We start from the raw sequence: 26,389 nt of genomic DNA, 5'->3' as shown, positions 1-26,389 counted from the left end.
AAGTCTTTTGAGGCACAGAAGCATTTGATTTTGAGGGATTCCTTTTTGTCCATTTTTTCTTTCATTGCTCGTGCTTTGGGTGTAAAGTTTAGGAAGCTACCTTCTATTGCTCAGTCTTGAAGATGTTTCCCCATATTTTCTTCTAGGATTTTTATGTTAGTAGTTCTTATATGTAGGTATTTGATCCACTTTGAGTTAACTTTTGTATCGGGTGTAAGGAAAGGGTCCTCTTTCATTCTTTTGGTTATTGATATCCAGTTATCCCATGCCCATTTATTGAAAAGACTATTCCATTCCAGGTCACTGGATCTGGGGGCTTTCTCAAAGATCAGTTGACATAGATTTGGTGGTCTATTTCCATGCCCTTGATTCAATTCCATTGGTCAACACTTCTATCTTTGTGCCAGTAACATGATGCTTTGACCACTGGAGCTTTATATTAAGCTTTGAAATCAAGAAATATTAATCCTCCCACTTCATTCTTCTATTTTCAGGATATTTTTAGCTATTCAAATTTGTCTTTCTGTTCCAGATGAATTTGGTAGCTAATTGTCCATATCTTCAAAGTAGGTTGTTGGAATTTTGTTTGGGATTACATTGAATTGGTAGATCAATTTGGGTAGAATTGACATCTTAACTATATTTAACCTTCTTATTCATAAGCAAGGAATGTCTTTCCACCTATTTCAATGTCCTTTGATTTCTTTTAGCGATCTTATGTAGTATTCTGTGCACAGGTCCTTTACATCCTTAGTTAGTTTATTCTTAGATATTTGATTCTTTTAATTGCTATTTTAATAGGAATTTTTCCTTTATTTCCTTTATTTACTCCTCAGTTAAGTCATTGCTTATGAATAGAAACATTATTGAATTTTGTACCTTAATCTTTTATCTTGCCATCTTGCTGAATTTATTAGCTCAAGCTTTCTTGCAGATTTCTCAGGATTTTCCAAGTACAGTATTGTGTCATCTGCAAATACTAAAAAAAAAAAAAAAAAGTTTTACTTCTTCCTTTCCATTTTGGATGTGTTTTACTTCTTTTTCCTGCATGATTGCTTTAGCTACAACTTCTAGTACAGTGTGAATAATAGTGGTGACAGAGGGCATCCATGTCTCTTTCCTGGTTCTGGGGGAAAGCTTTAAATGTCTCACCATTGAGTACAATGGTGGCTGTGGATTTTTCATAAATGCCTTTTATCATTTTGAGGAAGTTACCTTTGATTCCTACATTTTGAAGTGTTTTTTAATCATAAATCGATGTTGAATTTTGTTGAGTGTTCTTTCAACATCGATTGAGATGATCGTGTGATTTTTCCCTTTCAATTTGTTAATGTGCTGTATTACATTAATTGATTTTGTTGCATTGAATCATCCTTGCATTCCTGATTTAAAGCTCATTTGGTCATGTTGTATAAATTATTTTAATGTGTCATTGGATTCAATTTGCTGGTATTTTGTTGAGAATTTTTGCATCTGTGTTCATTATGAAGATTGGTCTGTAGTTTTTTTTTTTTTTTTTTTTCTTATAGCATCCTTACCCAGTTTTGGTTTTAAAGTGATATTAGTTTCACAAAATGAGTTAAATAGTGCTCCTTTTTCCTCATTTTTTTGGAAAATTTTGAGCAGGATTGCTGTTAGTTCCTTCTGGAATGTTTGATAAAATACCCCACTGAAACCATCTGGCCCTGGGCTTTTCTTTGTAGGAAGATGTTTGATGACTGATTGAATCTCTTTACTTGAGATTGGTTTGTTGAAATTTCTATTTTTTCTTCATTCAGTGTTGCTTGTTCTTGTGTTTCCAGAAATTTGTCCATTTCATCTAAGTTGTCTAGTTTGTTGGAGTATAGTTGTCCATAGTATCCTCTTATGATTTTTTTATTATCATTTTTTCAGGGTCTGTGGTAGCAATCCCTCTCTCATTTCTGATTTTCTTTATTTTCATCCTCTCTCTTTTTTTTTGTCAGCCTTCCTAGTGGTCCATCGATTTTATTGATTTTCTCAAAGAACCAGCTTTTGGTTTTATTGAGTCTTTCCATTTTTTTTTGTTTTGTTGTTGTTGTTGTCCTCCCATTCGACTCTGATATCATCTCTGATTTTTTCTCTTTTTCTACTTGCTTTGGGGTTAATTTGTTGTTCTTTCTCTAGTTCTTCCAGGGGAACAGTTAAGTTCTCGATTTTGCTCTTTCTCCTTTTTTTAATATAGACATTTAGTACAATAAATTTCCCTCTCAGCAGTCTTTGCCAAATCCCATAATGTCTGTTATATTGTATTCTCATTTTCATTCATCTCCCGATAGCTACCAATTTCTCTAGCAATTTCTTCTTTGACTCTTTGGTTGTTAAAGAGTGTGTTATTTATTATCCATATATTTGTGAAATTTCTCGTTATTTGGTTATTAATTTCAAGCTTAAGTCCATTGTAGTCAGAGGAAGTGCTTTGAGTAATTTCAATGTTTTTAAATTTATAAACACCTGTGTTGTGCACCAGCATATTATCTATCATGAAGAATGTACAATGAGCCTTAGACTAGAATGTATATCCTGGTGTTTTGAGGTGTAATGACCTATATATGTCTGTTAGGTCTAATTCATTTATCAAATTGTGAAAGTTATCTATTCCATTGTTGATCCTCTGTCTGGTTGTTCTATTTATAGAGAAGAGTGGTGTATTGAAGCATCTCACTATTATTGTGGCAATATTTACTGCTTCCTTCAATTTTGTCAGTGTTTACCTCATGTACTTTAGAGCTGTTTGAAAGCATAAATATGTATGGTTGTTATTCCTTCTTGGTGTATTGTCCCTATTATTAATATGTAGTGTCATTCTTTATCTCTTATGATGCCTTTACATTTAAAGTCTTTATATTTAAAGACGAAATATTATGTTTGATATTAGTGCAGCTACATCTGCTTTCTTTTGGTTAGGGATTCCATGGAACAAATTTTCCATCCTTTCATTTCCAATCTATATGCATCCTTGAGTCCAAAATGACTCTGTAAGTAGCATAAGATGGATCATATTTCTTAATCCATTCTGCCAATCTGTATCTTTTAATTGGTGCATTTAATCCATTAATATTCAGAGTGTTTACTGTTAAGTCATTTCTTGAATCTACCATCTTATCCTTTGGATTTCATTTGTCAGATCTATATATTCTTCTTTTATCTATTATCCCTCTTTTTTCTTTTATCTATTAAGGTATCCTTACTGGTACTTTTCAATTCTGTGCCCTCCTCCAGACTTAACTCCTTCTCCTGTATTTTTTTTCCAGCCTATAGAACTCTCTTTAGTATATCTTGTAGGGTCAGACTCTCATTGACAAATTCTCTCAGCATTTGTTTGTGAAAATTTTAATATCTCCTTCACTTTTGAAGGACAGTTTTGCTGGGCACAGAATTCTTGGCTGAAAGTCTTTCTCTTTCAGGATCTTAAATGTATCATACCACTGCCTTCTCACCTCCATGGTGATTGTTGAATAGTCCAAACTCAGTCTTACATGGATCCCCTTGTATGTAGTAGATCACTTTCCTCTTGCTTTTTACAGGTTTTTCTGCTTCTCTTCAACGTTTGACAGACTGACCGGTAAGTAGCTTGGAGTAAGCCTATTTGGATTTATTCTATTTCGGGATTGTTGGGCTTCTTTGATTTGCATATTTTTGTCCTTTATAAAGTTTGAGAAGTTTTCCCCCATTATTTCCTCAACTTATCTTCCTAGACCTTTACTCTTTTCTTCTCCTTCTGAGACATTGATGATTCTTACATTTGCGTGCTTTGTTTGATCCATTTCCCTGAGGTCTAATAAAAATTTTTCAATAGAAAAAAAAGTCATTTTTGCCATTTGTTCTTTTGTGCATTCAAAATCAGTTGTACTCTACTTCATGTATTCTTTCTTTGCCTCTTCAAATCTGCTGTTGTGTGTATTTTTTATTTAGTCTACAGTGTCTTTAGTTTCTGTATCTGTTATTTTTCTATTTATTCTTCTAAATTCCACTGTATGATCACCTCATGTTGTCTTGATCTCCTTTAGGTCATTAGCCAACCTGTCAAATTTCTCTAATAGAGTTGTAGGAACATCTTTGATCAGTTCTTCTAAAGTCTGTTTCCTTTGCTGTTTTAATTTGGTCATTAGGCTGGGCTATATCTGTCTGCATCCTCATGTGCTTTGTGATTTTCCGTTGCTTTCAAAGTATGTGATTATGTTCATAGGTGTATTTTGCTGGTTGATGTCCTTCATCAACCAGCAAAAGCTTTGTATTTGCAGGATAGGCATGAGGCAGGGCATGAAGCATAGTGCAAGCCACAACCATGTGGTGGTGGGTTGCTGCAGAGAGCTAGACATGGGGAGAGGTGCTAGACTGGTGCCCAGGAGTGTGGGACTGGGAGCGCAGGGGCAAGGTGTGGCCTGGGTGTCATGGAGGCAGAGCATAGCAGGATAAACATGGGGCAGGTGCAGGGCAGAATGTAGGTGCACCCATGGAGTGTGGGGTTTGTGGCTATCAGGGCATGGAGGTCAGGGCACAGGAGAATGGGGCATGGGTGCATACATGCACGTGACAGAAGGGTTGGGCGAAGAGAGGCTGTGGAGGGGATGTTTTTGGTGCTGGGATGCAGTGGGGGTCGGTGCTTGTGGATGTAGTGCATCCAAGTAATGTGGCTTGGCTTACTTCCCAGCCCTCATCCTCCCGTCTGTGCCCTCTATTAGACTCTGCACTAGCTGGGTGGTGGTCGGGTCTCTGAGTCTACCGAGTAACTGAGACTCCCTATGTGGTTCAGAAAGCCCTCTCCGGTCACTGCCACCCTGGAATCGCTGTCCAGGTTGTTTCTCTGCTGCTTCTCTAGCTGTTCCTTGCAGCAGGGGTGAAAAAGGCCTGTCCTAGTCCATCACCTTCAGGTATCTCATCTTTCATAATTCTGTGTCCTTATTTTAATACTCTGGTGAGTCGAGCATTTTTTCTTTACAAGTTCTGCCAGGTTCACATTTCAGCAACTCTTTGGGTCTCAGTGTACTCTCAGTGTGTCATATAAAGTACCAAATACTTATAAAAAATAGCATATTTTTCAAAAAATTCTGAAAGCATCAGCAACTGAAGTACACAGTGTTTTCAATCACATCCGTATTTCTTTTCTTTTTCTTTCTCTATCTTTTAATTCCAATTTCCTTACAAAGAAAACTCCAATACCAGGCAATTACTCAAGACTTATACCTATAACGTTTCAACCAAATCTGGCCACTAGTCTGTCCCAATTGTATGGCTGAGCTTGATCCTCTGATTGAGAAAGAGATACAAGCTATCCAACAGATCTCTTCACAACACTTCCTCTTCATCTTCTTCCTTACACAGACTGTGTATGCTTGGTTGGGTAGTGCTATAGATTTGTGTCCCCCAAAAGGACATGTTCAAGTTCAACACGTTATTAATTAAGATGCAGCCGAACTCGGTCAGGATGTACCCTAACCCGATAATGACTGGTGTTCTTATGAGGAAAAGAAATTTGGAGACAGAGAGACAGAGACAGAGAGAGGAATGGCCATATGACCAAAGCATAGATTGCTTTATACTGTCACAAAATAGCCATCACTGTGGATTTTTCGTCACCCACGAGAAGCCAAAGGAGAGGAATGGAACGGATTCTCTCCTTTATGAGCAAGCATATCCAATCTGGCACCTTACTTTGGACTTCTAACCTCTAGAGCTGTGAGACAACAAATTTATGTTGTTTAAGCCAACTATTCCCTAATGTTTTGTTACAGCTGACTTGACAAACAAGATGGGATTTACTTCACCTTCATTTGTAAGAATGTCTTGGCGCCCTGTGGCTGATTTGAATCAATCAGGGTATTAAACTAACTAGGCCCGCATTTTGTCCCATAGGTAGAAGGTACTGAATGACTAGAGGCTGAAACAACACAACATTTTGGAACTCTGCTGCGTGGTAATACAAGTGGATGCTTGCCCCAGAGATCTGCTACTGTGAACACATCAAATTGAAAATGAAACCGATATTGGCATAGTGGCAGGTATAAGAGAATTGGGTGAAAATAAGCCAAATCCTTGATCAAACCATGTTTGGTTTCTGAGCAACCGCTAATCCTTTCAAATGAATGAGTCAATACATCTTCATTGTTTAAGGTGATTTAATTTGTTTTCTATCAGTTGCAACTAAAACAATCTTAATTGGCAATCAATTGTCGATCAAACCAAGAAATATAGATGACATTGCTATATAGCTTAGCCAGCTGTATTTCTTGGATCCCCTCACACAGAAATATAAAGAAACTAGTCTAGGTATAATTAAGAATAGCAGTTACTTCATCAGAGGAACAGGATAAACCAGTTCAGACCAGGAATAGGTGCTTGTGTTGGCAAAGATTGCCAAGGATAGTGAATGTCAGTTCATTGTGGATGAACTCAAATACATGCATCAACTTGATGATTTATGTCAACAAATGTTTGTTGTTTCCCACCCCTATAGCAGACGTGTAATCAGCCCTGGAGATTCAGTGGTAAGTAAGACTTGCCCTCCTAGGGTTCAACATCTAATTTCCTTTCATTTAAGTAGAGATGCATTTTCGTACACAGAGTGACAAACAGAAATGACAGTTAAATGTTAATCGAAAAAAAATCTTAAGTCTCAGGAACATTCCTTTGATAATTCAACAGTTTTTAATGACCACTTTCTAATATTCAAATCAACATACTGGAATTCCTAGTGTTAATTAGGAATTCTAATATTAACATTATTATAGTAATTCAGAATACATATTCAATTTTCTGAAACAAAAATTTTCATTTCAATTGTTTCTTGGGTATATCTGCAATAAGGAAAAACTATTATAAACAATGAAAAATTGCTCTACAGATTTTTCTAATACTTTGACACTTTTTAGTTTCCAGATTGCTGTGTTAAATTTTATCATCTAACAGTATGCAATGGAAACAGAGTCTCATGGCAAAAATAAATAAGCTGGTGGTTAATACGCTATAATATGTTTAGAGTTAGAAAGAACATCTGGAAAAATATGCTCCACAAGACCATACTAGAAAAATTTTGTCAAAAAAATATGTGGCTTTACGTTCAGAAAATCACAGCCTTTTTAGAATTTTTTTTTGGCATGGACAGGCACTGGCAACCAAACCCGGGTGTCCCACATTGCAGGCGAGAATTCTGCCTCTGAGCCACCATCTCACCACCCTATAGTGTTTTTTAATTACACACTTTCATTAATGTTGAAACTTAATAGCAATTGTGTACAAAATACCTGTTCTCATCACTGGAAAAAAGCTAAGCTATGACAATATACTTAAGACCTGTAATGATTTTTGACTTATATAATTTTATTTCCCTTCTATTAAAAAAATTATATAACCCTATACTCAGTTGTCCCCAATGATAGCATCTCTAAAAGAATATTACAACTAAGAAATTGACATTGATACAAACTGCATACAATCATGTCCGTATACTTTTAGTTCTCTGTAGTCTTATCTTATATGTAGACTCTTCTGTCACCATTAGAGTTAGAATACAGAAGAGTTCTGTCACAAGCGTTTTTCCAGCTATTTTTTAAATGTTTATTGCAGTAACATGTTCGTATTACACTTTTATAGCCATACCCAGGTTTTCATCCAAATTCTGACAATCCTATGCTTTTCTTCAGTTTGTAATTTTTACAATTATATAAATGGAATCCCTTTTCATGTATGTATTTGCCGCATTTATATCTACTTCAGTGGAATTTTCTAATTAGATTGTTTTCTACTGTTGAGCTTTAAGAATCCTTCATGAATTCTAGACACAAGTCCTTTGTCAGATTTATGGTTTGCAAATATATTCACCAATCTCTTTTGCAGAACCAACTTTTTAACTTGTCTGAGGTCCAATTTATCATCTTTTTTCTTTTATGAACCTTGCTTTTGGTATCCAGTCTAAAACTCCACTTAGCCATAGATCTGGGATATTTTGTCCTATGCTAAATTCTGAATGTTTTATAGCTTTAAAGTTTTGCATTTAAGTTGATGATTCACTTTGAGTTAATTTCTATGTAAGTGTGAGGTATAGCTTAAGGTTCATTTCTTTTGTATATTTTTCCAACTGCTCCAGCACTATTTGTTGAAAAGATTATGCTTTCACAATTCAATTGTTTTTGTGACTTTGTTAAAAATCAGTAAGGCATATTCTTGTAGGTCTATTTCTAGGTTCTTTATCTCTAGGTTTCATTAATCTATAAATAAATTAAATAATGAGTTAGAATAATGGCCCAAATCCTCTTCAAAACCTCCTATGTAAATGTATTTAAAAAGAATTGGAATTTTAACAATTTTGTCATAAAAGGTATTATTAGAAATCTGTTTTAACTCTATAACTATTGCTTCCTATATCTATGTGCCAGATATTCTGAAATAGCATGTGTCTCTGCACATAGCCTGAAAAGAAAACAAAATATTCCTAAGCTGGAACAAAAGTGATTTCATATCTTATTATGATTCATTTTTATCCACATGCAAATTTTCATGATATTCATCCACTCATAACTTGTGTTTGATGTATGTCTATAAAATTAAATTAAAATTAATTTGAAAATCTACTTTAATTTGCTTCTTGGGAGTTTATTATAAGTCACCAGATTGTTTGGGGACTTAATTGATTATACTCTCTTGGATGGGATCCAAGGGTAATAGGCTTGCTACTCAATAGCAATCTGTAATGTGTTGTATCATTGTGATGTTACAGGGCACACGTGAGCCATGTGGTCCATATTTCACTGAAATTTAACTCACAAAAGGAAAGATATTATTATTTTGGAATTTCCTTCAGCTTTTTAAGATTAACCTTGAGTGGTTGTTTGATAATTGCAAGTGATTTGTTTGAAAATTTGACACATATTCCCATTGTTACAACTTTATTTTGAATCATATTTTTGAATTGCATATTTGGAATAAGTAAAAATTGTCATTTAGCTTCATGGAAGAACCTCTAGTGGGCTATTTTGGATAATTCTTCTGGATCTAATTTTAGCTAGAAAATAGAAAAAAATGAATTTATAGCATGGGTGCAGGGTATCCTTGTGAAAGATACACATTCCAGTGGTATTTTAGGATTTTCCAATTACAGAAATGAAAAGGTCCACCTGTATTAAAGAGCTGTCACTTCCTGATTTCAAGATACAGTATAAATCTGCAGTAACAAATGTCTTTGATATTGGTAAAAAAATTAACACAAAGATTAATGGAATAAGTTGCACACCAGTGTTCATAGCAGCATTAGTCACAACTGACAAAAGATGTAATCACCCAAATTTCCACTAACTGATGATTGTACAAATAAAATACATGCAATGAATAGTATTCAGCCATATAAGGAATGAAGTTCTGATACATGCTACAACACAGATGAATCTTGAAGACCTCACGTTGAGTGAAAAAAGCCAAACACAAAAGGACAAATATCGTAGGAGCTCACTGATTTGAAACAATTAGAATAAGTAAACTCAGAGTCAGAATCTACAATACGATTTACCCGGTGTTTCAGTTTGCTAAAACTGTTGGAATGCAATATACAAGAAGTGGATTGGCTTTTATAAAGAGGATTTATTAAGTTACAAGTTACAATTCTGAGGCTATGAAAATGTCCAAATAAGGCACCAAGAAGAGGGCACCTTCTTTCAAGAAAGGCTGATTGCTTCCAGGGTTTCTCTGTTACATGGAAAGGCATGTGGTGATGTCTGCTGTCCTTCTCTCCAGGCTTCTGGATTCAAACAAGTCTCTCAGCCACTTCTGCATCTGTAAATGTCTTTGTCTCTCTGCCTTCTGTATCAGTTCTCCAAGCATCTTTCTGCTCTGTCCAAAAGTTTCACTCTTAAAAATCTCCAATAAGTGGTTTATGATCCACCTTGAATTGGCAGGGTTACATTTCCATCTAATTAAAAGACCCCTCCCACAATTGGGTGGGTCACATCTCCACGGAAACAATCTAACCAAAAGTTCTCACCCACCAATATGACTGTTCCCACAAGATTGGATTAGTGAAATATGGCTTTTATGAGTTACATAACAGCTTCAAACCAGCACACCAGTGGATGGGGTGGGAATATGGAATGGGAATTAAGGACTTAAAATGTACAGGGTCCCTACTTCGAATAGTGAAAATGTTTGATAATGGATGGTGGTGATAATAGCACAAAATAATAACTATAATTAACAGCATTGAAATCTTTAAATATAAATTAAAAGGGTTAAATTGCTAGATTGTATGTATGGTAACAGAACTTTTTTTTTTTAAATCCATGGAACTATACTACACAAAGAGTGAACCCTAAATTAAATGATGGATTTTAATTAATACTACAAGTATTAAAATGTGCTAGCATCAATTGTACCAAATATTTCACACCAATGCAAGGTATTGGTGGGGGTACTATATGGAAACCATGTATTTTATGCACGATTGGTCTGTACATACACAAGTCCTCTAAGAAAAAAATATTAGGAATTAACAATGATTAATGTGAGTTTTTGATTATATACCAGGAATGGAATGATCATACGGTGAGAATGTTCACGCTTGTATGAACAGGGTAACAGGAGTTAGTGGAACAGGGTAAGGAGTTCGGATTTAGACTCAAACATATTGTGGGAAATTGTGGTGGGGCTTTTGTAGGTAATTTCACACTGATTACATAATTATATAATATTTTGAACTTTGGGTTAAATAAAATTAATTATTAAAATTAATTTAATCTGTTTTCCTTTAGTTTTTACTTTATGTATAAAAATTATTATAGATCTGTAGGAAATTGAAGTGGCTGCATATGCCCTTTAATCAGTTTCTCCTATTGGTTGCACCTCACATAACTACAGTACAATATCGAAACCATGAAAGTTGACATTGCTACAATGTATGTGACTATTTCTAGGCCATTTCATCCTTTGTGTAGATTCATGTAGCAACCACCACAACCATCGTGCAGAATTATTTCATCACCATAAAGATCTTTATTATGCTCCCCTTTCTAATCACATATATCCTCTTATCACCATTATCCCTAATTCCTGGCAACCACTAAGTTTTCCTTCTCAATAATTTTGTCACTAGAAAATTGCGATTGAATGGAATTGCACATTATGTGGCCTTTTGAGATTGCCTTCGTACACTCTTAAGAGCCATCCAAGTTGGTACATGTATCTATACTTCATTCTTTATTATTGGTGAATAGTAATCCATGGAATGAATCCTCTTCAGTGTTTTAGTCATTTATCTACATAGGACATTTTCGTTATTTCCAAATTCTGGTCATTAGAAGTAAAGCTTCTATGAACATCTATACACAGGTGTTGGTGCTAGCATAAATTTGATTTCTCTAGAATAAGTGCCCCCCAAATGATGGCAGGGTTGTATGATCTGAGTTTCATTTTTAAAGAAACTTCCAAAATTTTTTCAAGTGTGGCTGTACTATTTTACATTCCTGCCACCAAAGTATGTGTGTTCCAATAGGTATTTAGTGATACCTTGTGTTCTTAATTTGCATTTTCCTAAAAGATACTGATGTTGAGCATCTTATCATGTGCTAATTTTCTATCCATATATCCTCTCTAGTGAAGAGTATTTTCATGTCTTTTGTCCATTCTTTAAATGGATTTGCTTTTGCTTAAGGTTTTCAATGTTGAGATTTGAGAGTTCTTTATTTATTGAAAATGTGAGTCTCTTGAAAAGTATTGTGCAACTTCCTTCTGACTTCCAAGGCTTCTAATGAGAAATCCACTGTCATTCGAATTGTCTCTCTCATCACTTTTGGTTTTATTTTTTTGTCTTTGGCTTTAAATATCTTTGTTTTTTTCTGTTTGGGATTGTCAGATTCTGCAATCTGTAATTTTCTGTCTTTAACCAATTTGGAAAATTGTCAGCCACTATTTCTTTGAATGCATTATCAGCCACCCACCTCAGATGACCTCAATGTACTTTTGTTATACTTCCCCAGATACCTGAAACACTGTGTGTTTTGTTTTGCGTTGTTTTGTTTTAGTCTATTTTTCTGTTGTCCAGATTAATTCCTATTGTGTTATTTATAGTCTCAATGGATCATTTCCTCTGCTATCTTCATCTACTGTTGAGACCATCTGTTGAGTTCTTTAGTTTTATTGTATTTTCAGTCCCAAAACTTCAATATTTTCTTGCTTTTGTCTTGCATGTCTTTGCTTAGAATTTCAATTTTATTTCATTTTCCAAGTGTGTTAATACTTAACCATTGAAATCTTGTTAGGATGGCTGCTTTAAAATCCTTTTCCAATGATTGTAACATCTGTATCATCTTAGTTTAGAAATTTATTTATTGGTTTTTTTTCACTCAAGTTGAGATTTTTTTTTCTTTCTTAGTATGGCAAGTGATTTTCAAATGGAAATAATAACCATTTTTGGCATTATGTCATAAGATTCTGGATATTACTTAAATCTTCTGTTAAAGCAAGCCTCGTCTGACACCAGAGAAGGAAAGGGGAAGAAACCTCCTCACTGCTTCCAGTTAGAACTGGAAATCCTGGCCCTCCATTTAGTATCCATTGACACCCCTGGAGGAAGGCATTCCTTGCTACTGCTGACAAGGGTTGGAAGCTTTCCCTCCTCACTAGGCCTCCCCTCATAACATTCTGGTAAGGAGAACAGGTTTGCCTTGCTCATCTCCTCAGGTAGCCTAGGCTGACTCAGGAGTGGGTAGACTCATTACTACTGGGTAGTGGGATAAGTTCTAGTTCTTCCCAGGCCTCTGACATCATCCCTTCAGGGAAGGGAAGGGTACTTCATCACTACCAAGTGAAGGTAGGAGTCCAGGCTCCTCATGATGTCTCTGCTTACACTGCCATCAGACTGTCTCCTCACTGCTGGGCCATAATGAGAGTCCTGACTCTCCACCAGTTCTCTACTGACACAATCCTAGCACTGAGGAGCGGGATATATTATTTTCAATGACTGGGTATAGATGAACAGGCTGCTCAACGGTCTCCACTGACACAGTTGGATGGCAGCTCATTACCAAGTGGCGGGGTTGAACTTTCTGGCTCCCCAAATTGCTTTATCTGCTACTACCCTGGCTTAAGAGCTTGAATGCCTTATGTGTCCTTGCAAGGGTAGAAAGAAGTCCTCCCATTCAGTCTGCTACCAAGAATGGGGTTTCGGTGACGATGTGTTCTGAGGTATTAGGTTGATTGAGAGCAGCTTGTCCCAAAAGTCTGAAAGTTCTGTCTTTCTCAGCTGCCCCATTCCCATCCTTTTAACTTGAGTGGACAGAGTTTCATTGTTTGTGTGTTTTGTGTCTATAACTATTGGCATTTCCAGGCTCCAGGCTTTTATAGCATTTCGTCTGTGATATATGAAGCAAAAACAAAGTAAAACCAGTAACAAGATAATTCACCTCCTTGTGCCCTGAGGTTCCTAACAAACTGCCTTCTCTTCTCCACATTTCAGTGTATTCTTATTTATTTTTAATGTTAGTTTTAGCTTTATAAAGAAAAATGTCTTCTCCCCATCTGTCTGGGAGTGGAAGTCCTAGTTAATTAATGTTTGATAACTATGAAAATTCAACTGTAAAAAGAAATTATTTTAATAAATTCTGCTGTAATAATTAAACATAAATTGCCCTCCCTTCAAAAAAAAGAATAATAATAATCTCTGCTTATATATAGAAATTAATTTAAAACAAATCATACATTTAAATGTACAACCACCTAAAATTATAAATTTATTGAATAAGACAGAGGAAATCTTTGAAATTGTGGATTAGGCAAGTTTTGTTAGACAATACACCAAAGAACAGAGAAAAACAAACAAAAATGATGAATTGAAATTTGTCAAAATTTTAAAATTCTCTCTTTAATAAACAATATTATAAACTGTTAATAGTGTATTCAAAATTGCTGCCTCCTGTCCCTCATAGCATCGGTGCCACATTTCATTTTCACCCATGCTGTAAATACACTAGGCTTTAAAGAATCTCATAGACTTTAGAGCAATTAAATTTGTAATGAAATAAAAATGATATTTACCTTTAGTTATTTCATTTCTAATGCTCTCCATTTTTGCGTGTTTCTAAATTTCTGGTTGTATCATGCTCTATTTTTTCCTGAGAGATTTCTTTCAACATTTTAGTTGTGTAAGACAGCACATTATCAATTTCCTCACTTTGACTGGCAAAGTTATTATTTCTTCTTTCCTTCTGAAGGATATTCTCACTGTTTTTTGAATTCTTGGTTTACAGATTATTTTCTTATAGTACTTTAAAAACATTATTCCATTGTCTTTCTGTTTGCATGGTTTGGGCAAGAAATCTGCTATTCCTCTAATCTTCTTCCTTAGTCATTAGTGTGTCTTTTTTTCTTTGACAGCCTTTGAATTTTTCTCCTCGTCTTTAGTTTTCTGCATTTTGAATATGACATTCCTTTGCATTTGCTTTTGTTTGTTTTTAAATCCTGCTTCATGTCTCTGAACTTCTAAGTTTTGTATCTATCTCTAATTTTGATTAACTTTCTGCCTGTACCTCTTCAAATATTTTTTGTCTGTTCTTTTTTTCTTATTATGTTAGGCTCCCAATTATGCATTTGTTAGAATTTTTTGTTGTTTCAGAGCTCTTGTGTGTTCTATTCTGCATTTAACACTCTTTATTCTCTTGATCTTTCAGTTTGAGAAAAGTTTCATTGACTTTTATTCAAAAACTATTTCTTTGACTTTCCTGTGTCTCCTATTTAAGGTGAGTTTCATCTCTATTACTGTGTTTCTAATTCCTAGCATGCCCATTAAATTCTTTCTTATACTTTCCATCTTCCTGCTGAAAATCACAATTAAAGCTAACTTTCCCAAGAGTGCCTTTAACATCTTTCATCATAGCTGTGTAAATTCTCTGTCTTAGAGTTACAAAGTCTGTGTCATATTTGGTACTGGTTCTGATGATTAGTGTGTCTTTTAAGACTGTAGTTTCTCTCAATTTTTAAAATGTTTTTAACTTTGTTGTGGAAAGCAGACATGTTGTACAGGACAATAGATACTAGGGTGATTTTTTTTTGTACTTTGACATGCAACTTTATTGGGAAGGTTTGTGTTGTCTATACAGGAATTGGCCTGGGTTTAAATTTTGCTCCCTGCTTGGTTTTCAGTATTTCCTTCATGCTGCTTCTTAGAAAGACTCTGCTTCTTGCATCTCTATTATGTGGATTCTATTTGAATTTTTCCTGTACACTTTTTACAGGTTAATGGGGAGTGTGTGAGGCATTGTTTGATATTCTAACTATACTCCGGTTTGGGAAAACAGTGTGAAACTGGTTCTTAGGTGTGAACTTCAGAGTTGTTCTAACATCTCCCCCAAATGAGATACTGGGGCTGGCATATGTTTCTGACCCTCCCAATGTGTAAGATGTTTTTTTATTTATTTTTGGTCCTATTCTCCTCTTCCAGCTGCAAAGGATATTCACCAGTACCCTCTGGGGATGAATACATTTAGTTCAGTCCTTGCTCCTCTTAGGAGCGATAGAAAATGGAGGTATGGATAGTATGGGTGATAACAGCAGTCTATTTTTCCTGGTGCACTACCTTGATTTCAGTGGGTGTCAGCAGAGCCTGCACACAGTAGCTTATTCTTGCTCTCACCACTCTTCTACTCCACACCCACTGGCGACGAAGATTTTCCCTTGAGGGAAACAGGGAGTGTGGGTCTCAGCAAATAGTCAGTGTATTCTGCTCTTCTCTTCTTCCAGCCAGTTCCACACTGACAGCTTCCTTAGGATTCTCCTAATTTTCCTGGGATCATTTGGTTCCCTTTCTGGAAGAAAAGTCTGCAAAATAGTGTGAACTCTCATGTGACTTTAGGCTCAATCTGTATAATCAATTCACAAAAACTTTCTAGTTGAATCTTTGTATCAACTTATTTGTCATTCAATGATGTCTAGCACATCTGAACAAACATTTGAATCATGTATAAATTTGGTGCCACCTGTCTCTCTCCTGATTTTGGATTAGATGTTTGTTTTGTGTCCTCAATTTCCTGACAGGTTTTGGAAAATTCACTAATTTGCAGTTTAATATAATTTTTCCAAATATACCTTGTCAAAAGAGTGAAAGAACTGCTGTTTCTTATTCTCTACATTTTAGAGGCTAAAGTGACAATCCAGGTTATTTTTCATCTAGTACAATCTGGCTATAAGCAAGACTCACTTATATGTTTTTGCGTGTTAGTTTTGGGTTTCTCACATCAACATGAACTTCTAGCTAGCAATTGCTAAACGTTTGTGGGTTTTGTTCATAATTTCTTTGTTTTGTGTCTATGTTATATTTACTTACACTCTCTAACTGCAGTTACATATAATGTTCCTAAGCATCCCTAGAGTTTAACTGCTTTTAATGAACCTAATTAAGAGTTTTCATAAATGACTATCATTACGCTACCTTAGCACTCTTTGTTCATTTGATTGTTGACTGTTTGTTTTGTTCCCTCTCTGGTCTATTGAGTCTTCAGAATGAAAGATGATATGAGTATTATAGAAGTCTAAATATTTGAGAAGGCAAATTCCCAAGAAATCCAACATATTGTCACAACCCATTATCCCCTCAAAGACATACACACATGCCAATATTTATTAATAACATGCACTTGTATTTTAATCAGTATAAGTCAGTAATTATTACTTTGTTTCAATTGAAGAAGAAAGCAAATTTTTACATAATTCTTTAGTATCATATATGAGCTTAAAATTACATAAAATTAAATGAACTGTAAGTAAAATAAGAATTGTTATAAAAAATAACATACACATACAACCTCTATGACATGCTTTCATAACAGCACATTTTATTCTAAGATGTTGTACATTGAAAAATGAGAAGCTACTATACGTCCATAAAGCGATTTGAGCCAAATCAGTCAGGAGAATTAATTTACTGCATAATTTTAGAAACATTGTGCATATGAAAATTCATTTATTAGAATAAATTGCATTGTTCACTTTGTCATGAGACACAATGGAGAGAGTCATGCGAATTAAGCAAAGCAAATGCTTAATATTAATCTTAACATTCATCTTTATTTAAATTATTTATGCAGCTTTTTGGCTACAAATAATCATGCTGATATAGTACTATCTTTTACTCATGTACTTTCTCTTTCCTTTTTCTGAGAAATTATCTCCTCCTACAATGGCTAATTGGGTGAAAATCAACATATCACTGATGAGAAGCACATGAATTTTTAGGCACTATATGTATATAATAATGTGTTTTTAGATGCACATAAAAATCTATCGTATTTCTCCAAGGGGCAAAGTGGCTTTCTGTCACTAGTAAATATAACATGTTGCTTAATAAATTTTTGATTTCTTAGTTCATTTTCTCACTGGTCTGGAAGCTAGACATCCAAACTCAAAATGACATGCTTCCCTCTGAAATCTACAGAGGAGAAACTTTCCATGCCTCTTCCTAGCTTCTGGAGGTTTGCCAGCAATCCTTGCATTGCTTAGCTTGCAGTACTTCAATCTCCGTTATCAAGTGGCCATCTTGCTTTTGTCATTTTTTTTTACTATTCTCTTAAAACTGCAAGATATTCTGCTCCAGAGTGAACTCATTTTAATTGAGTTTAATTTAGCTAATTCTATCTGCATTGACCCTGTTTCTGAGTAAGATCATGTTCTCATATAGGGGATTAGTATGTCAACATAACATTTTAGAGAATACAGCTCATCCTATGAGATGTTCCAAGACAACATTTATAGTATGAAATGGAGAATTCAAATTGCATGTGTTGATGCTATTTTTACTTGAAAAATCACTTTCAAAAAAATACATTATTCATTTATGTTTTCATTCAGCAGCATAAATATGTATGCAGTTATTTCATTTATATGTATGTTCATATAACTTCTCCTCTTCCCATTAAATGATTGTATATTCCCTTAAATTTTCCTGACTATATTTGTAAGATGATGGCATTTAAAATTATTTTCCCAAAATACCAGTTATTGATATATTAAGCAACCATATATTTTTACCATTTTCTAGTTCATTATTTGTTTTTTGTTTATTAATTCCTAATACATATGAGAAATGTGAATTTATGGTGTTTGGCTCTCTCTCTCTTTGAAAGTTGAATACTTAATGTGCTTATTTTTATTCTCTCGTTAATAATTCTCTTACGTTATGGCTATTATTAATAGTTTGATTTTTTCTTTAACTTTATAAGTTATGATGTTTGTTTAATTTTAAATAGGCTTTAAAGTTCATTTTTAGGTTTTCACGAATACTTTTGATTTTGATTTTGAATGCATACCCTTTGTCAAATGTAAGATGTATTAAATAATTTTGATTTTGACATTAGTAGATTTAATCAAATAATTTCCATCCACATCTTATTGTCTCTCCTAAAGTCAAATTCTGAGAGACTTGTACTGTAATATTCCATAGGTTTTTTCTGTTTCTTGTTTAATTTTTATATTTTACTCTATTATTTTGGAATATCATATGAAGGTTATTAAGAATAAATCTTCAATATTCATTATATGCATTCATTTATAAAATGCTTTATTTGCTCTACTTAATGTATTTGTTCTGATTTCTTATGAAAATCAAATGAAAATTAGTACTTCTACACCACTGCTTTATGTGTGTATTATAAATTCGTTTGAAATCGGTGTAAATTTTTTTACTGTAAATCAGTCAAATATTTCTCTTGGAACCCCCTGGAGAGTTTTAACTTAAACATAATTTAAGAGACTTTGCCTTCCTATGAGGGAGATGTAGACTATCACAACTGCTATCAAAACCTGTATGTTTAATTTTATTTTGTCACCTTATACTGATTTTTTTGTTTCATCCTCTAGGGCAGGAGTTGGCAAATATTTTATGTGTAGGACCAGGTAGTAACAATTTTGAATTTAATAGACCAGGAGGAAATTTCCTCAACTTTTTAGTACTATTCTCACTAAAAGATTTGCAGTCCTTTTTACTTTTCACAATCTTCAAATGAATAAAATATTATTATTCTGCAGGCAATACAAAAATTAGCAGCAAGCAGAATTTAGCTGGTAAGCTGTCATTTGCCAACCTCACGAGATCATATACATACCTGTTTTTGGTATGTTTTCATACACATGTGCTTGCATGTCAAATAAATAGTACAATTTAAAGACTGTGAAAAGCTTGCCGATAAGCAGTACTAAAGTTTGAAATCTCATAAAATATAATAACAAGAAATATTAATAGGAAAGGGACTATTTCCATAGGTTAAATGAGCTCACACATATAAAGAGCAAACAATATCAATAATAATAATCCCATATGAGTCACAAACTTCCCCATCAGTCACACTATCCAATCCAAATGAAGAATTTAGTAAAGCTTTTCTTTTATTTTACCAAGACATAGTACTGTTATGATCTTTAAACCTAATATAGCTTTTTGTCAAGGAAATTTGCTCTTAGTTTCAAATTTTCTACCAAACTTTCACATATTATATTTCCAATATTAGCCTAGAGTTAATTCCCACTTAAAATGCTTTCATTTGTATAAATATATTCATTTAATTCTAGCTTTAAAAACTTTAGCCTAGGGCGGTGCGATGGTGGCTCAGTGGCAGAGTTCTCACCTATCATGTCAAAGACCCGGGTTCGATTTCTGGTGCCTGCCCATGGCAAAAAAACAAACAAACAAAAAAAAACAACCCTAAAGTAATTTTATCATTTATGAAGAAGATATTATTGATGTGGTATTTGAATATGAGCTACACAACAGAAAGTTTATTGTTATTTCACATGTATAAAACACATTTAAGATGATCTTAACATTATATAGGTTCATAGTTTTTTGAATATTTAAAATTCTGTAAACAACGATTTTTTCTCACAGTAACACTCTCATGAAGAACTTGAGTTTTGTTCTTTTACAATTTTTCTATTGTTTGTTAAAATGCCTTTTACTGAAAGGGTGTATGTCAGAGATTTTTCATTCTTATTATCACATTAAATTTTAACAAGATTTTTTTTTCGATGTTTACATGCATTTTTCATATCGTTTTTCAATTTAGGCAAGTACTGTCATTGTGCTTCGCATTTAAAGATCGATATTCATCTGTCTCTCCAGACAATTCTTGTTTTAAATTACCTTTTACGGTATATAAATGATTTAAGGGAGATTGATAATGTTTAAAAATTTGCATTTTGTTTTATTATCAATATAAAAAGACCAATCTATACCTAAATTAACCAAAATTAATATTGATCATTCTGAGTGTGATATCATTCTCTGTCATACAACAATTTTCTTTAAAGTTTTCTTAAGTCATTACGTACATTTTTGAAGAGCACCAATCTTTTCTTTCACATGATTGTTTCTGTTTCCCACAAGTTACTTTTATACATGTGCTTATATATATTCTTCATAGCAGATCAATTTCTATGTTGCTTTATAATTTTATTGCAATCATTAACATGCAACTCACTGTCTTCAAAAGGACACAGTCTCACCATATGGCTGTCTGCTTTTCTCTCATGCTGTTAATTTCTTTTTGTTTAAAAGAATATTGAATAACACATATAAATGGTAAAGCATACACTCTTAGTATCACACTCAGTTTGCTTTCACAAATAAATTCAACTGTTCACTCAACATCCTGATTAAGAATCAGATTATTATTACAATAGTGTCAGTAATTTAGGCCTAAAGATTTCAACAAAAATATGTAGAAGACTTTGCTGTTTATTAATTCTGCTATGAATTACTAAATGTGGTGTTTTAAATGATCAGAAAAATAACTGTAATTCATATTTTCCTGAATATTTTGGCAAAGCTTGTATAAGCTTTCATTATAGAAAAGAACACTAACACACTTTTCAATGGTGATTAAAAGCCAATTTCATGGGCATCAGGTAGGATTATGAAGTGGCTTGAGTAATGGCATGTACAGCATTAAATAAATGGTATTAAGGAATTGCCAAGACAAAAATATTGATACCATTGCAAAGCAAAAATATTTGGAAGAACCATGGCTTTGCAAATAATAACAAATTATCTTTTTTTTCACATCTTGCAAAATATGAATTATCCTGGAATCTTGCATTTAATAACAAAGAACATAGTAAGATGGTTTCTGGACCTGGACAAAAAAGATTTCTGGATAATACAAAGAAATTTCATGTGCACTGATTAGGCAATAAATGAATATTATATTCATTGATAAATCATGGAACACATGCCTTTTCAGTGTGCTCTTTAATTAAATTGTTTGCACAGACAGTGACCCTGTGAAAATATCTCCACTGAGCCCTGTACAACTGGGCAAGAAGCCTGTTTCTTGTCTGCAGTGGCACCTTTTGTCATCTTATTTACCACACAATGTTTTAATTATTTTTTTGCCTGTTATTTTATTATTAAGGGACAAAATACTGTCTATCTTGTTTACTCTTGTGTATCTTGTGTCAAAAATTAGGTATGCTCTTTATGAATATTTCTGTGGGGAATAAAGGAAACAGTATCCTCAAACAGAGCTCTGAAGACCCGAGAAAATATTTCAAGTAGAGACATCTTCATGAGGCCATATATGAGATTAGCATAAGAAAAATCCAGTCATGATTACAAAAAACTGAAATGAAGTTCAGTGAGGGACTAAATGTGGAACAGCCTTTAATGTAATGACTAGATGATTTAGTAAGAGTCAAAAGATGTTCAAAATTATAAAACATGCAAATTTATCAGAGCCAGGTACCTTATAGAATTTGCCCTTTTTAGGTGTGGAAAGAATCTCATTTCCGTGTTTGTTATGGAATTATTTCAATTTGTAGCTTTTAAACAATTCATTTTAAACTGCTTCAACAATATATCAAATGTTAGAATATCACACTTTTTAGGGAAACTTTATTTGTCCCTTTAAGTTTTGTGTCCCAAGGTGGTTTACTAAGGTCACTGGAAGAAGTCAAAATCATTTTCATTACTCAGCCATAAGGATTAGATCTTTTCAGAAAGCTGTCCAATTTCCTACACTACATATCTCAGGTGATATCATTAACACTTTGACAAGAATGCTTAATGCATATCATGCCCATCTATCTTACAATTATTCAAAGTAATATGCATAAATAGTACATGAGTAAATATAACTTTATAATTCCAGAGTTTCACATTAAGCAATACTATCTATTTAGTCATGTATCATGCTATTTGAAAGATTAACCAAAGGTAAGAAAAATGCCCAGGCTTACCCAGATATTCAGCAGAATATCCAAAATTCTCAATAAGTGCCCTTGATCCCTGTCAGATTTCCATATTCCTTCCTCACTCCTCTTGCTCCAAGTGTCTGACATTTTTAGCTCACATCTCCCAAGGTCCAAACATGCATTGTAATTTCCTTTGGCCAATATTTACATTGTTGCTTATTAGTCTGACATTTTATGACAGAAAATAGCTGAAATATTATTGCAAATCTTTTAGATACTGTTTTGCCCTTCTTGGGCATTTTTAATTGTGTAATAAAAGTATGTCTATGGCAATTTGCTTTCCATAGCAGTATGGCATCTGTAAGGCAAATGTAAGGGAGGTATGTGTGCCTCCCTTACAAGATTGTCATCTCCCTAGTGTTTTCAACCATGTCTTATTTGTCATTTTATACACAGTGCCTAAATTGGAGCAAATACTTAATAAAGGTTTATTAAATGAAGGAAGTAAAAGAGAGTAGGAAAAGGAGAGGTAGGATCTGACTCATAATGTACACTGGTGATGATTAAAGAAATTTCTTTTAATTTTTCAACTATATTAGTTGTCATAAAACAATATCAGACAGAAAATTAATACCTATTATTTTATATATCATAAATGTATGTACAGATTATAAAATATGTTTGAAAAATAGTTTAAAACAAATAAATACATATTTATAGAGGTTTTGCTCCTCACAATTTCTAAACCACATTGCATGGAAGTCTCTAGACTGATTGAAGTTTTCTTTGTTCTCATATTCATCATGTGTTACCTTGTCAACTCTTCTTGACATTGTTGTACAAGGCATAACAACTTTTGAGAGTGCCCACATCATAGTTAGCTTCTAATATTGTAGTCACTAAGAGAATTCTACTAATGATCCTGGTCAGTTGTGCTATATGCTATTTTATTATCAATTTACTGAGCGTATGCTATATTGCCTTCTTTGTATGGTGTCTCACTTAGGCACCTGGGCACGGATCGAGCACAGAGATCATTCCCAAAACAGCAATATTTCCTCATATTTGTACCTGAAGCCATCTCTCTTTGGGGAAAAAAAATCAGAAGAGTATCGTGTTAGGCTTTATAAATATCCTCCAAAACAAATTCCCTAAATACCTCTGTCTCTTTTCTGTGTGTCTTTTAAAGAATGCCTTCTTCTCTAGGATCCTGTGTTCTGGTTGTCCCAAGGAAACCGGATAACAGTGAGGAAATAATGTCATGCCATTATATTTTATTTTAAGATCTTTGTCAAGGCCGGGCTGGGTGCATCCATCACAGAGATTCTTATTTTACTTTCATATCTAGATGATTGGGGAGGTTGAGCGGAGCTTGGTCATTAGTAAATACCACATGCTTTCCTGCTTTTCTGCTCTATTCTGATTCTAACCTTATTTCTTAATGGAATTATGTGAATAAAGTCAAGAGCTTCTCCTGAGTTCATCCCTTTATTGTTGTACCTAACAATAATCCTCATTTTCTTTTTATGAAAAAAAGCTTTTCGAGGTGGAAGGAAAATGCATATTCTTTATAATGCTCATAATGTGTTTTTTAACAGTACTATAGTGACATACAGAATATTTCCAGGTGCTTTTATAGGGAACAAAATGGTAATAAGACATTCTCAAACCTATTTTTAAAATTACTGCAATTGTGAAAAGGAAAGGCACCCTCTCACACATACACACACATACACGCATCAACTCACTGTTACCAATTTATAACCGATATTGCTTATAAAAAGAAGGAAAATTAAATAAGCTCTAAAACCTATTAAATAGGAAGTCTACTAGTCACCTTCTGAAAAACATTAGATGTCTATTCCTTTTAACACATCTATGACATTTTAACTTAGGCAATTAATGCCTTAAGGTGCGGAAGAAATTTATAATTTGGGGGTAGTTTTGTTTTATCTGAAGTTAAAGAGGATCTCCTTTCCCCAACATGATGACACAACGAACAGCATACCTTTTCCTTTCTACTTTCTACATACCTTTCCTTTTTACTCATGATGAATGGTGCCACTGCAGACAAGAAACATGCTTCCTGCCCAGTTGTACAGGGCTCAGTGAAGATATTTTCCCAGGGTCACTGTCTTTGCAAACAATTTAATTAAAGAACACATTGAAAAGGCATGTGTTCCATGATTTATCAATGAATATTCAGAATAATGAGTAAAGAAGAAGAGTGTAGATATTCATTTATTGCCTAATCAATGCACATGAAATTTCTTTGTATTATCCAGAAATCTTTTCTTGTCTTTTTTCTGATGCAATGCCTTTCATTTACAGTATATAATGGAGAGTGTGCACCCAATTGGCAGGAGACAGTCATAACAAGCTCTATGGAACCAATTTAGTTATTTTTCTAAATGTATGTTTGTTGAAAGATAGTCAAAGGGAACTGCTAAGTAGAGCTTTTAGATATTCTTTTTATCAGAATGATAAGGAAATGACAATAAATTCCTTAATTTTATTTTATGAACACATCTTTTTATCCCAATACTTTTAGCTATCTAACTGTGTTACATTTATATGTCAGTAATGACGTAGTAAGAAAATTATTTCCTGCTATATATAAAAGAGAGCTTTATATACTGTTACATTATTACAAGAAATCAAATCCATATTTAACATACATACTGTTCTTGTTAAAATATCACAATGGCATAATTCATGAAGATTTTGTGAATGGTTCAGAATGATAAGTGTAAATAAAACAGTGCATATTTTTATATGTTTGTGTACATTAAATTTCCATTGTGCATGTCCATTCAGAATATCTATTAAATTAACCATTTGCACAAGCCCTGAGGTTGTTTAATAGGAAGTGGTTTCAAGTGATTTAAAAGGCTTAAAAACTATTTAAATACATATACTCAAATTCTGCTGGTAAAAAATATTTAAAATTAATAAGGATTATGCCGGGATTATGCCAAAAATCAAAATATTTTTCAAATTAATCTCATCTAAACCTCATAACAACATTGTGAGGGAGTAATAGTATTACTTTTATTATACAAATGAAATAACTACAGTTTAAAGAAGTTAGGTGCGTGAGTGGGTGTCTGAATAGGGAAACAAAGTGACCCCCTCAATAAGAGTATATCCATTTATTTCATTTATAACTTTAAAATAACACCTATTCAAGTAATGACTGGCAGTCATTACACACAAAGATTTTGTAAAAAATATTTTTATTAATAAAATAATGTACAAACATACAAATATTCTTAACATATAAACATTTCATATATGGAGTACCGTCAATGGCTCACAATCTTATCACATAGTTGTGTATCCATCATCGTGACCATTTTTTTTAACATTTGCATCACGACAGAAAAAGAAATAACAAAGAAGAAAGAAGAGACTCATACATCCATACACTTTATCCCTCCCTCTCATTGACGAATAGTATTTCCATCCACCTAATTTATTTTACCCATTGTTCCCCCCTATTTATTTATTTATTTTTATCCACTTTTTTTTTTCTCATCTGTCCATGCCCTGGATAAAAGGAGCATCAGACACAAAGTTTTCACACTCACACAGTCACATTGTAAAAGTTATATCTTTATACAATTGTATTCAAGAATTGAGGCTACTGGAACACAGTTCAACAGTTTCAGGTACTTCCCTCCAGCCCCTCCAATACACCATAAACTAAAAAGGGACACATGCAAAGATTTTTTAAAGATGCTATTGATTATTTGAACCACCCATAATGAATAATCCAGTGTAAATGTAGCTCTGGATATTAGTAATAACATTAGAATTGCTTAAACCTCATATTTATGTTTTGATTTTCAAAATTACAGATGAGATTTTTCTTAAATTTCTCAATTTAGAAACTACTCACACAGATCTCCTTATATTTTTCATTCTAGACTATTTTAGTCAGAAATGAGGTAGAAAAAAGACAGGGAAAGAATGCCTCAACCTGAATAATTAAAAAAGTATCTGACCCAATTCAAAACAAAATTATGAAAAAATGAAAAGCATTGTACCTTATCAACATCCTCCCTAGAACCTGAATACACATCTATGCCACCAACTTTCAGAGTTTCCAGGTAGCCAAGTCTGTTTTCAGAGAAGGAAGCAAATTATTAACTAATACACATTCAAAGATTACCTCACACAAAGATTACATTAATAGGAGAGTAATTACTTTTTT

The sequence above is a fragment of the Tamandua tetradactyla genome, chromosome 22, assembly GCF_023851605.1.
Source record: "Tamandua tetradactyla isolate mTamTet1 chromosome 22, mTamTet1.pri, whole genome shotgun sequence".
Classification (NCBI taxonomy): Eukaryota; Metazoa; Chordata; class Mammalia; order Pilosa; family Myrmecophagidae; genus Tamandua; species Tamandua tetradactyla.
Note: the sequence above shows the minus strand (reverse complement) of the source record.